We start from the raw sequence: 13,306 nt of genomic DNA, 5'->3' as shown, positions 1-13,306 counted from the left end.
AAACCCTTGTTGGGTGATTCATCAAAGGGTGGTCTTAAGATCAAGAAGATTAATGGATGTTTGGAAAGGAGTTCAGAATGTCCAGTTTTGGTGATCCAACCTAATACAATCTCAGAGGATGTTGTGCATTGGAGAAATCATGCTCTTATTTGTAAGTTTTTGGGGTTGCACCTTTCTCTGCTAGTTTTGGAGTCACGGGCTCGAAGGGTTTGGAATCTAGAAGTTGATATAGAGATTTTGGTTGTCGTGAATAGTTATTTTATTGTTGTTTTTCGTGCATGGCTGACCAAAATAAAGTTTTTGAAGGGGGTTCTTACTTCTTCAATCAAGTTGGATTATTCATCAAACCCTGGCATGTAGGGTTTCATTTCCCTGAAGAGATTCCCTCACATGTACCTATGTGGGTTCATCTTCCTCGGTTGTCACTATAATTTTAGAGGAGATATTCTTCATTCGATTGCCTTGTTGGTAGGTAAGTCGATGGGATCTACCTCTCAAACTCAAGATCAAAAAGTGATTTCTTTTGCTCGTATATGTGTTGAAGTAGATTTAAATAAACCTTTGCCTCATTCAATTGAAATATGCTTAGGAGCCTCTTCTTGGGTCCAACAGTTGGACTATGAAACATTACCCTTTAGATGCAGAGTTTGTCATGAGTATGGGCACTTGCAAAAGAAGTGCCATCGCTTTAATCAGTCAAGGATGACTCCTACCAGCCCTTCTAATTCTAACCCAATGATGGATAAGGGGAAGGCTTATCTGCAAGATGAACCCCCTGATAGGGAGGGTTTTATTCTTGTTAAGGCTTGTAATAGAGGAAGAGGGCAGAAGAGGACTCTGAGGGATAGACCGAATGATGAGAACTTTAATCAGTTTGACATGCTAGATGCTTTGACTCAGAAAGAGGGAACTCCTATGGAGTTATATTTGCGGGCTAAGGATGTTGATGAAGTTGTTAATGCAAACGATGTGAGTAATGTGCCTATGGTGCCTCAAGTGAATTCTCAGGCAGAGTACATTGCCTCTGGCTTGCCCTCACAGTCCACTGTTGAGCTGGATCTTGATAGGAGGAATGTGCCTAAGGAGAATGGTATAACTGGGAATCAGTTTACTCCTCTAACTATTGGGTCTTTTGACCTTGGAAAAACAATAAGGCCTCTCAGGGGCTTGGTTTGCAGTAAAAACCTTTAAAGAAGGGACCTTCAAAGAAAACTTTGAAGACGGGTCGTAAAACAAACCAAGAAAAGGTCAAGTTGATGGGAGATACTTTGGTGGAATCTTGGTTAGTGAAAACCATTGACTCACATTTCTCTCAAGTTCATAAATGATAGTACTATCTTGGAATGTGAGGAGCCTGAACAACGTCCGTAGACAAAAGGTTGTTCGAGAATTGGTTGTTGCTCATTCTCTGAATGTTGTCTTTATTCAGGAGACTAAATTGACTGCGGATTCTATAATGGTAAATGATCCTAGAATTTGGGCTTAGGGTTCTTGCCAATGTATTGGGGCTTCTGGTAATTATGGTGGATTAGCTTGTCTCTAGGACCCAAGAAAAGTGGTTCTGCTTTGGTGGATTTCTTGTCGCTCCTCTATTTCTCTGATTGCCTCTAGTTTGGGGTCAGGTGAAATTTTGATTTTCACTGACACCCATGCTCCTACCGATCTTTTGGGTAACTCTCAATCGTGGGACCATATCAGACATGTTCGTTCTCTAGCACCCTTTCTTCCTTGGATCATAGCAAGGGACTTTAATGCAATTTGTAGCCTTGATGAGAAAAGAGGCGGTATAGCCCGACTGGACCCCTCGACTCACCTCCTTAATGCTAATTTAGATCTTTTGAATGTTGTGGATATTAAACCTAATAATGGCATTTTCACTTGGAACAACAGAAGGTGTGGGGAGGAGGCTATTTCTGAAATATTGGATAGGTTTCTGATTTCGTGCTTCTGGATGGGAGTTAATTGGTCTACTTTTTCTGAGATTCTTGATTGGCGGGGCTCGGATCATTGGCCAATTAAACTTTTGACAAGTTCTTTTAGAGCTTTGAAGAACCCTTCTTTCAAGTTCCAACTTATGTGGTTACGAGATCCCTCTCTTCAAGCATTGATGGCTATTTGGTGGCACGTTGGGAGACCTGCGCATGGTAGGGCTATGTACTCTTTTGTTAGACGACTTCAATTTGTTAAATACAAGCTTAAGCGATGGAATACACAATGTTTTGGTAATCTTCACTCTAATAAAATGAATGCTCAAGCTAGGTTGGATAGTATTACCCATTATATTCGTGACCAGGGTCTCACCTTGGATTTGCAAGAAGAGGAGAAGTTGGCTATTAAGGACTTGGAGGAGTGGGAACTTAGGGAGGAGATATTTTGGAAGCAAAAATCTCGGATTGACTGGCTCTGAGAGGGGGATAGGAATACTGCTTCTTCCATGATTCAGTTAAGGCGAGGTAGAATGGTAATCTCATTTCTTCTCTTATTTCTGCAGAAGGTGTCCAAATTTATTCCATGGAATATATTTCTCATGAAGCATCTCAGTATTTTAAAGCCTTATTTATGGAGGATTCTCCTCCAACATATGAGGTTGAAAGATCTATTTTGGCCTGTATTCCTTCTTTTGTTTCTTCAGAGATGAATGAAACTCTTATTCAACCTGTCACACTTCAATAACTCAAGCATGTTGTGTTCCAGATGAAAAAATATAAAGCTCCGAGCCCTGATGGGTTTCCTATTTAATTTTTTCAATAATTTTGGGAGATCATTAAACTTGATCTGTTAGAGGTGGTCCAAGAATCTCATAGAAACAAGTAAATGCTGAGAGCTATGAATTCCACTTTTTTATCTCTTATTCCTAAAAAGGATGGTGCCAACAAGCTGGACCAGTTTTGCCCTATTTCCCTTTGTAATGTTGTCTATAAAATTATTACCAAGCTGATTGCGGACCGACTTATGGTATGCCTTAATTCTTTGATTTATGTTGAATAGGGGGGATTTGTTGGTGGTAGACATATTTTTGATGGCATTGTGATTGTTATGGAGGTTATTCACTCTATGGCGAGCTCAAAAGAGAAGGCCATGTTCGTCAAACTGGACATGGCCAAGGCTTATGATAGAGTTAAATGGTCTTTTCTTCATCAAGTTTTATTGACCTTTGGTTTTAGTGTGGAGTGGGTGGCTTGGATTAAGAGTTGTCTCACCTCTACCTCTTTCTCTGTTTTGGTCAATGGTGTGCCTTGTGCTTTATTCAGGGCATGAAGGGGCCTTAGGCAAGGAGATCCTCTTTCCCCGTATTTGTTTATCATCATGGTTGAGGGACTTGATAGATTTCTCCATTCTCAAGTTCAGTAGGGGCTTTTACAGGGTTGGAGATGGTTAGAGGATTCTCCTTCTATCTCCCATCTTTAGTTTGTGGATGATACTGCATTGTTGGGTGTGGCTAGAATTGCTAAATCTTCTAACTTCAAGAGATCTTTGGATTCTTATTTGGCTGCCTCGGGTCAGAAAATCAATAAAGACAAGTCATCCATATTTTTCTTTAATACCCCTCATCTGATCCAAGTTAGAATTTATCGTATTCTTTGTTTTCAGATTGGTTCTCTACCTTTGGTTTATCTTGGGATTCCTCTTGGGCTAGGAATCTAGCAGAAATATTTTTGGCAGGAGATCCTTGAGAAATTCTCAAAGAAGGTCAATCATTGGACACATAGATGGATTTCCACTGCAGGTAGAGTGACTCTTCTGAAGGTTGTTGTGTAGGCTATGGACCTATACAGGTTCTTTGTTTAGGAGCTCCTTCTAGCTTTATCAGAGATTTTTATGCTCTCTCCTGACAGTACCTTTGGTTGGGTAACTTGGCTTCTTCCAAGTGGAGTTTGGTTCGTTTGGACTTTGTGTGTAGGCCAAAGCAAGAAGGTGGTCTTGGGCTCTAATCTACTAAGATGGTTTGGCAAGCTTTAGCTGCTAAACTGTATTGGAGGTGGTGCACTTGTCAAAATCAGGTGTGGGCCAATCTTCTTACGCATAAGTACCTTTTAGGGATTTGTGAGTCTGAAGTACCCCGATGCAGCCTTTTAGGAAAGGGATCTATGATTTGGGATACCCTTAAAAAAGGGGCTAAGCTCATTAAAGATGGTCTTTTTTCTGGATTTGCAACAAGGGCTCATCTGCTCTCTTTTGCCAAGATTCCTGGGATGGTCATCCCCCAATCATATACGAGTTCCCTCATCTTCAGTCTTTGTGTAACATTATGTTGACTGTTGGATGGAATATTGTGGAGCATTTTAAAACTGTCAAGGTTAAGGGTCAGATTGAGGTGACTTGTTGGAAGGATCTTCAGATGTGGCCTTTGAGTGGTGCTATGGAGGATCATCTTGAATTGGCTAGGATTCTGTCTGGCAAACCCTGCAAATCTCTTAAGGATGAGGATATTCTTTCCTGGAGCCAAAATCTGAAAGGTAAGTTCTCGGTGTCTTCGAGGTACTTTGAAATTGATATACAATTATATGGTTCCACTGGTGTCTCCTAGTGGAAGCAAGTTTGGAATGGATTCTCTTGGCCTAAGTGTAATTTCTTCATTTGGTTGGTGTTTTAGAAAAAAGTGCTTGACTTGGGAAAATTTGCGTAAGCATGTTTCCAAGGCCCTTCCATTTGTGTTTTATGCAATAACAATGAGGAGTGTACCTCTCATCTCTTCTTTCAATGTCAGTATGTTAGAGAGGTTTGCCATCATTGGTGGGCCATGTGGAATCATAGTTGTGTGCATGCAGCCTCTCTTGTTGAATTATGGGAAAGAATGGGTATATCTCTTATCAGGACCTCTTTCCTTCAGGTGGCTTGGGACATTGGTCCCACTCTTATCATTTGGAATCTCTGGTTAGAGAGGAATCATCGGATTTTCTAGGAGGTTGCGACATGGAGTAGTTTCTTATGGAAAAATATTATTAATCGGCTCCAGGAGACTATTCTGGCTAAATGTGTTTTGTTTGGTTCTATTGACTTTGATGTTTTGATTGTTGCTAGGAATTTGTTGCTGGAGGGGAAAGGATTATTTCACTCAACTTTTAGGCAAACAGGTAGGGCGAAGCAAAAGATTCATAGGGAAGGTCATTGGCTCCCCCCTCTTGAGGGTATTTTGAAATTTAATACTGATGGTTCTTCTAGAGGAAACCACAAACATGTTGGGGTTGGGGGAATCAAGTGTGATGGTGATGGTAGTGTTGTGTTTTCCTTCTCTATTTATATGGATCAACACCCTAATAATCTTATGGAGCCTCTTGCTATACTTCAAGCGGTTGAGAGAGGTTTCTCTTTAGGTTGGCGAAGAATCGTTTATGAATCTAATTCCCAGATTGTGATTGACCTGTTGAATGGTCAACAGTTGGATGATGTTAATTGGCAGCTAGCTTTAGTGGTTAAACAAATCCTGAACCTATGTTCTTTGGATAATAATATTTCTTTTTGTTACATTCCTCGGGAGTGGAATAGGGTGGTTGATTGGTTAGCTAAGTGGGCCTTTGAAGGCTTGGATAGGTATAATGTGGATAATCAAGAACTCCTTCCCTCTTAGTACTTGGAGACTCTAGATAGGTTAATCAGTGAGGATTGTCCTGGTTGAGTGTTCTTTGTTGGGACCTCTCTAGAATTTTGTATGGATGCGTGGTGGTGGTTCATTGTGGGTCGTTGGCCTTTTCTTTGTACTCTTTGATTCTTTCTGAATAAATTTTTACCCCTACTCATCACTTGATATTATTATAGTGATGTATATTACGATCATTTTCATGAGTATAAAAATGATCACTATTGAGGTGTTCTCTTGGTTTAGTTTTCTTAAAACCCCGTCAAAAACATGAATTTAGATTTCCAGAGGAAAAACAAAGCAATTTTATTGATGTGTAAAATGTAAACAATATTTTATGTTTTGATTTAAAATTCCTATTAAATGTAATATTGTATTTGGTCATTGTCAAGTTGTATTCTAAGAATACATTTTCTAAAACTAGATTGTGGATTTTCTTTACCTAGCAACATATCTCTCAAAGTTGTTCTATAGGTAGAATTTCCTAGTTTCATATTATACTCTAAAGGTATTTATTTATTTATTTTTTAATTGGTAATTGGTTGAAGCCTGAATAGCTTTTGACTGGAGCTATGAACCAGTGGGGACACAGTAGGGGGCCCCATCCCCTTTACATATCTTTGAATTATTATTATTATGTTTGATTAGATTGACCCCAAGACCTTCTCATCCTATAGAAGGCCAAGAGTCATAGCTTAGAGTTCCATTAGATTGACCCCAAGACCTTCCCCATCCTATGGAAGACCAAGAGTCACAACTTAGAATTTCACTTCAGATGTCCCTATTGGGAGTTGAACTTGGGTCTCCACAGTGAGAACCCAGTGTTTTAGCCAATTAAGCTCAACCCCTTGGACACTCTAAAGGTCTTTATTAAGCACCATGTGGGAAAACTATTGCTTGTATGATTTACAAAAAAAAACATTTATAACTTAACTTCTATTCAACTCAAGAAAATGATTTATGTTGAAACTAACCTCTCAATATTTGAATATTTGAAGAAATATATTGATATTTGATTTTGAGGCCTTGATTTATATAAAAATATCATGTAATCAATCTCACCAAACATTGTTTTTAGCATCGATTTTTTATTATGATTAAATATTTTCTTCAAGTGGTTCATAAGAGATTTCTATATTCAATAATTTCATAGAATAATAATATAAATAAAATAAAGTAGGAAAAGCAACTATAATGAAATAATACAATAGAAAAAATAATGGTCCACCAATAATATAACAAGCTTATTTACCCTAGAAAACACTAAATCAAGAAATGACCCAACAAAAAAATACCCCCTTGCCATATTAATTCAACCATTCACATCAAACTAAGATATTTCACACTTGTGCATAACCCCAATCCATGTGTGTGTTTTATTGGCACATTAGTACATAAAACTTTTAAGTGGCATTATAATAGAATAGAATTAAACTTGTGGACTAGAAAATTCTTATAAAGGCCCATAATTTTGTTACATTGATTGTACTTAGGTGTATAATATATTCAAATTGCAAAATATGCAAAGTATACAATAAATTCAATAAATACATTTTCATAATATAAAAATAAACTTGTTAGGATAAGATGATATTAACCATTTGATTGTATGTCTATATTGTCGTATTTTTAAAATTTTGGAATGAGCACTTGGATGTCATGATGGTTGAGATATTTTATTCTATTGTTATTATCTTTATAAACTATGATAATTTTGTATAGACCTTAATAAGAAAATTTAATTAAGATAGTGGCATATACATAACGATTTAAATGCATTTATAACACTTTATTGTTCCTAGGCACTAGGGAGAGATTGGAGCATCTTCCTAATATTGGGTGGGTCCCTCATGTGTTGTGGTTATCATTTTATAGTACCCTTTTTAGGGAACTATTCCCATAATGTGCAAGATGTTAGAGATAATTTTGAGTGGTTGGCACTTAGGGTGCATTAAATAATTGGTCATATAAGGCATTAGATTTTTGCCAAACGAGAGGCTTCATGGTTGGTGGTCTAGTGAATCCACTTCTGGTTTCATCTCTCTAGTTCTTTACACATTTATGTACTAGATAGTTGTTTTATGGTATTTTGGAATATGAGTATTGCCATGTTGAGCTGGAATGATAGTATATTAAGGATAGAATTTCATGTATTGGTGTTGTTTTGATTAATATAGATTTGTTCTATTTTTGGTGGTAGATTTGTTTTCAAAATGTGTTTCTTATGTATATTTGGTGTTGTGTTTGATTTAAGATCTTATTGAATTTGCTAGTATATGTTGCTCCAAATAATTTAATGATTCATCTATATTAAATTAATGGATTAATAAGATTTGTTCACTATTTGTTTGAGGTTTCCATTTTTGTAGTTTACTCTATTTTTCAACATTTGGAGTCAAATATTTGTCTTTGTTTAGAGGTAGACGTTGATCTTCAAGTGTTGTGATATTTTAGCTATATTGGAAGCTCTTGATTTAGTGGGTTTTGTAGATTTGTGTGTGGTTATAGCCATGGCATTTTCTTCCCAATCAAGAATTGATAAATTCAATGGTTATGGGTGTTGATATCAGATGTTGCTTAATGTTGTCATTGATGTCAAAAGTAGGGTTTAGGCATTGCTAGTGTGTGTTGTTGAATAAATATGGTGCAGGCAATGGCACTTAGTTATGTGTTTGAAAATTGGTCTAAATGTGTTATCCCACATTTTGGCCCGCAAAAGTTGTTTTTAGTACTTATATTAACCAACACACACACAAGTTGAAATGTGAGAAAAATCTCACGTGTTTTTGTCACTCACGCCCAACCCCGTGCCCCTACAGGTATGTGGAGTTAGTGGCAAGGGGATTTGTTCCCGTGGGTATGGTGAGTTAGCAGTTGATGACCTCACGGACCTGTGGGGAAGAGGTTGTGGGCTAGGCCAAAAGATGAGTTTTCAGTGAAGCAAGACTACAAAAATGTTGTCACATGGCAATGTAGGCCTAACAAGGAATGAAGTGGCATTTGGGACCAATGTTGAAAGGACCCTGGACCCTCGCACTAATGATGATGTCATCTCAAGATAGCATGTGGGCTTGTGGGGTAAGACTTAGAGCAAGTCATTAGTCGTTAAAATTTGTGAACCTTGCAGCCCTACAGTGGTAAAGATGTTGACTCATGTTGACCTACGAGCTCATAGGGAAAATAAGGTTACAAAGGAGAAAAAGGGTTTTGTGGCGCATGGAGCTGCCACATAGACTAATACTTGATATAGTGGAATCACAATTAATTATAAGACAAGTTATGGGAACATATCAAGCTAAATAAAATAAACTTTTGTAGAGTTAAACAAAATAAACTTTCGCAATACTGTAACTTGGCCTTATCATTGTTAAAAAAGTTTACTTCTTATACCATAGATCCTATTCTTCGAAAGGATAATCAACATGTGGATGCCATGGCTAGAACAACCTCCCTCATATTCCTTGAAGATCCTTCCATGGATTATCAATTTGTCATTCACAATCTTTATTCACCTACTATTACTGATAACTCTAGTGAAGTGGCTTGTTGTTACACTTTTGATTATGATGAATGATATTCTCATATCTTTCGATATTTGTCTGATGGTACTTTTCCAAATTCTACAAGGAAGAACACTATAGATTAAATTCATAAACATGTTGCACAATACATGTTTCTCTCAAATGTCCTTTATAGAATAGGTTATAATAGTCTTCTTCTTCGTTGTCTCAACAAAACTAAGATCCCCATTGCCCTCGAAGAGGCACATTCAAGTGCTTGTGGTGGGCATTTTGGTGGAAAATATTTGGTGCAATGATTTCTCCAAATGGGATACTATTGACAAACTATGGAACAAGATTCCTTTGCCTTTGTCAAAAGGTGTCATCAGCGTCAACAACATAACAATTTGATTCATGCTCCCACTCAGGAACTTAGGTCCCAAGTGGCTTCTTGGCCCCTTTTCATAATGGGGTTTGGATCTTATTGGTAAAATTTCCCCCCTTATTCCCAAGGACATGCTTTCATTATCACTGCCACAAAATATATTATGAAGTGAGTAGAGGTTGTTCCTCTTTGATCCACTAATGTTGATGTAATATGTCAACTCATACTAGATAAAATTATTTCTCAATTTGGTATACCTTCCACTTTAATTTCAAACAATTTACTTCATTTAAGAACAAAGATGTGAAAAAGTTCCTCGAGAAATATCATATCCAACATCGATTTTCTACTCCTCAATATTGCCAATCAAATGGCCAGGTTTAAAATTAAATTATTGAACAAATCCTTTGTAAGACTATTAATAATCATGGTAAGGATTAGCACACTCAATTAACTTATGCTCTATTTTCCTATCGAACTAGTGTTCACATAGCTACGGGTACAACTCCGTACAATCTTGTTTATGGTGTTGACGCAATTATGTCTTTGGAGTTAGAGATTCCTCCACTAAGAATTTATCTTAACGAAATAATTGATGATGATTCATATAGAGAACAACGTCTTAAACAACTTGAGATGCTTGATGAACAAGGTATACATGCTCTCGAGCATAGTCAAACCTATTAGAAAACTTTGCAATGAAGCTATAATGATAAAGTTATCCAACGTTCTTTCTTTGTGGGTGATTTGGTACTCTATGGGAATCAATGAAATGTGAATGCTTTACAATTCCAAAAAGGATTAGTTTAGTTTGAATTGGCTTGGGCCATATATCATTACCGAATTATGCATCAAATGCTTGCAGGATAGTAGATATGGAAGGTACACCTCTCAAGGAACCCATAAATTTTGTACATCTCCTTTCTTTCTTCCATCATTATTGAGTAGTATGCTAGCATGTCTTCATTAGAGCATGCTATATTGGATAGTTTTGTTATTTGATACACATTGCTTCATTCTTGACAAAATTTGTTGTCTTGGATCCGTTATATAATTTCTTAGTAATTTACATTTCTTTATGCTAGCGTATCATTCAATTCTTCCATGTATTATGTTAGAATACATCATGGTGTGTTTGGTTAAAGACCTATTTTAATCAGTTCAAATTGACATATAATTTAACATGAATGCATTATATCGTCAATAGTGGTATTTAATTAAAGACTCGGTTTATTTAGTTCAATCACACATGTATCAATTTAATCATGATGACATTGAGAAATCAATCACATGAACATTAAATTAGACATACGTGTTCTTTACCATTTTTGTTACTTCTAATCAAGACAATATAGCACATTGTTTTGTATTTCTAGGGGCAAATTTGAGAAATGATCATCATCATATATATATAAACATAGTTTTCGATACAAAATATGTATTACCACTCATACAAAATGTAGTGTCCACATCATCTACTCTATGGATGGTGGCTACTTGAGCCCTCAAGTCCCAAACACAATGGTCCCATGGGTGTGTGTTAGTGAGTTGACATGGAACACGAGTGACTCCCAAAGGGGCTCCTCCTATCACTCTCTAAAACAATGCCTCTATACATCATTGTTTCTGCTCGGGCCTCCATGAGATCACACTATATTCGTTGCCTCTCCTCTCGTGCAATCTCCAATTCTACCCTAATAGCATCAAAATCATCCTCATGCCACCTCACACTCTGCTAAGATCTACGTGTGATCTAGAAGGACCATAATATGCATCGATGTGTTGACGTCACCAAGTACATGACAAATAAAGTCACATCATCCATGTGTACTATTTGTAGAGAGATAGATATTTTCATGTTAACTATGTATATATGTATACATAACATAAATAATCAACAAATTTAAAACCAATCATATCTTCTTACCTAGATCCCCTTCCTGCCAAGTAGGATCGAAAGAGGTGGGTGAGTGAGACACTGCAACTGGGAGCATAGCTCTACTAATCTCTCCCCGTTCACATTGCCTCAACACCTCAAAGTGTAATAAAGGTGGTGATGACCTGGGTACTCTCTAGGAAGGCCTTTGTAGTGGTGTATCATCCTCCTCTACCTCTGCACCATTCCCACTATCCTTTGATTATGGAAGATTGGCATTTGGATCTTCATCCCCCACATTACTAGGAGTGTCATCCTTATCCATCTCTTGCTCCTTCTCCTCACCACCCATGTCACTAGGCTCTTCAAAAATCTCATCTCCTCGCTTATGACCATGAGAATCTAATGTTCTCACCCATGGCTCAAGATATCCTCTCGAGTAGTCTAGAGGAAATATGGCTCCTAGATATGTAGCCTCCCAGAATCTAGCATAGACACACTATACACCTACATCATCCTCAAGTGGGGGGCATATCTATCGCGTCTCTCCTCCTCCTCCTCATCAGTAATCTCTACATCTTGTGTTGTAGGTCTAGTCAAGGCCCCTAGTCTCACGACATTATGATAATGTTGTATGTAGACCAGTACGACTATAAGATAGCCCCACGCTAGACTGAACTGTCTCATCATTTGATCAAAGTAAAATGGAATGATGATGTAACTATGACAACCCTCTAATAGAAAATATTGTTGCATCCCCTGTAATTGTACACACTACTCATCCCAAACATGCATCCACCTATAGGGCCTCCATACAATATCAGTAGGCCGTAGACGGTCTATCACAACTCTCCAATACAAAAAATCTCCTCTTTTCCATGGTCAACTGTAAGGATACGCATGAGCTCGAGGCTCCTCAAAAGAGATCTTTACAAGAAACCCTGTGAGCCTTGTACATACGATGTGCTCAAACATCTAGACCCTCGAAGGAGAGTGCATGTCATCAAATTGTTACCCTCATAATAGACATAATCTCCTAGATCATGATAGAGATTATTTAAAATGCTACAACCCCATGAGAACACAATGCGATGCTCCTCCAGCTCATGTATGATATAGGTCAACCTCCCATGCATATGACTGCCTTGACCATTTGAACATATTGCTAGCACCACCATGACAATTATAATCCTTTGAACCAATGGAATATCCCCCATCAGATGTAGTAGCAATCAAATGAGTATCTGACCTCTCAGATCTTTGGGAGTTTCTCTACCAATGTGATATGCCCAATCTCTCCCTATCTCCACTTGTGAGCGATGTGATTGATATCTAATGGTCCTCCTTTGCAGCAACAACTATAGGATGCGATTCAAATTTAGAGTGACTCTCATCCCTCTAATAGGAAGGTGGAAGGTAGACGTATCTGGGTCAGCCCCTCCATCAAGGCCATCAATATCAGCTCATGGTATTTCATCACCAACATACAACATACCAAATGTAATCCAAATGCTTGGAGAAAGTTCTTATCGTCCAAAGAAAGGTGTGAAATCTAACTTCAAAGATGGGTGTATATGCAACTCAGATTATGCTCTTGCATGTAGGGTAATTTCTACAAACATCAAATTCATGCATCAATATCATCATCTCAAAACTACTCACCCCAAGTGCGCCACATAGTGCTCTTTCTGGGACCCCCATGGGACCATGGCACCTAGAGGGAACCATGGCACCTTGGTGGGACCATGGCACCCATTCTGAGTGGGCCATGTGAAAACCTAGGGTTACAAGTAGAAAATCAATAAATCAAATGAAAGCACATCAACAAGGTAAAGTTGGTAAGCCTACCTCATCCAATGGAAGGTCCTCCTCAATTGATTACCTTGGATTATCCATCCTCATGGGCATAGCTAACTTGGTTGGCAATACATTCTTCACTTTTTGGGCTCTCCTTCTACAATCCAAGA

Source organism: Cryptomeria japonica, chromosome 9 (assembly GCF_030272615.1).
Source record: "Cryptomeria japonica chromosome 9, Sugi_1.0, whole genome shotgun sequence".
Taxonomy (NCBI): domain Eukaryota; kingdom Viridiplantae; phylum Streptophyta; class Pinopsida; order Cupressales; family Cupressaceae; genus Cryptomeria; species Cryptomeria japonica.
Note: the sequence above shows the minus strand (reverse complement) of the source record.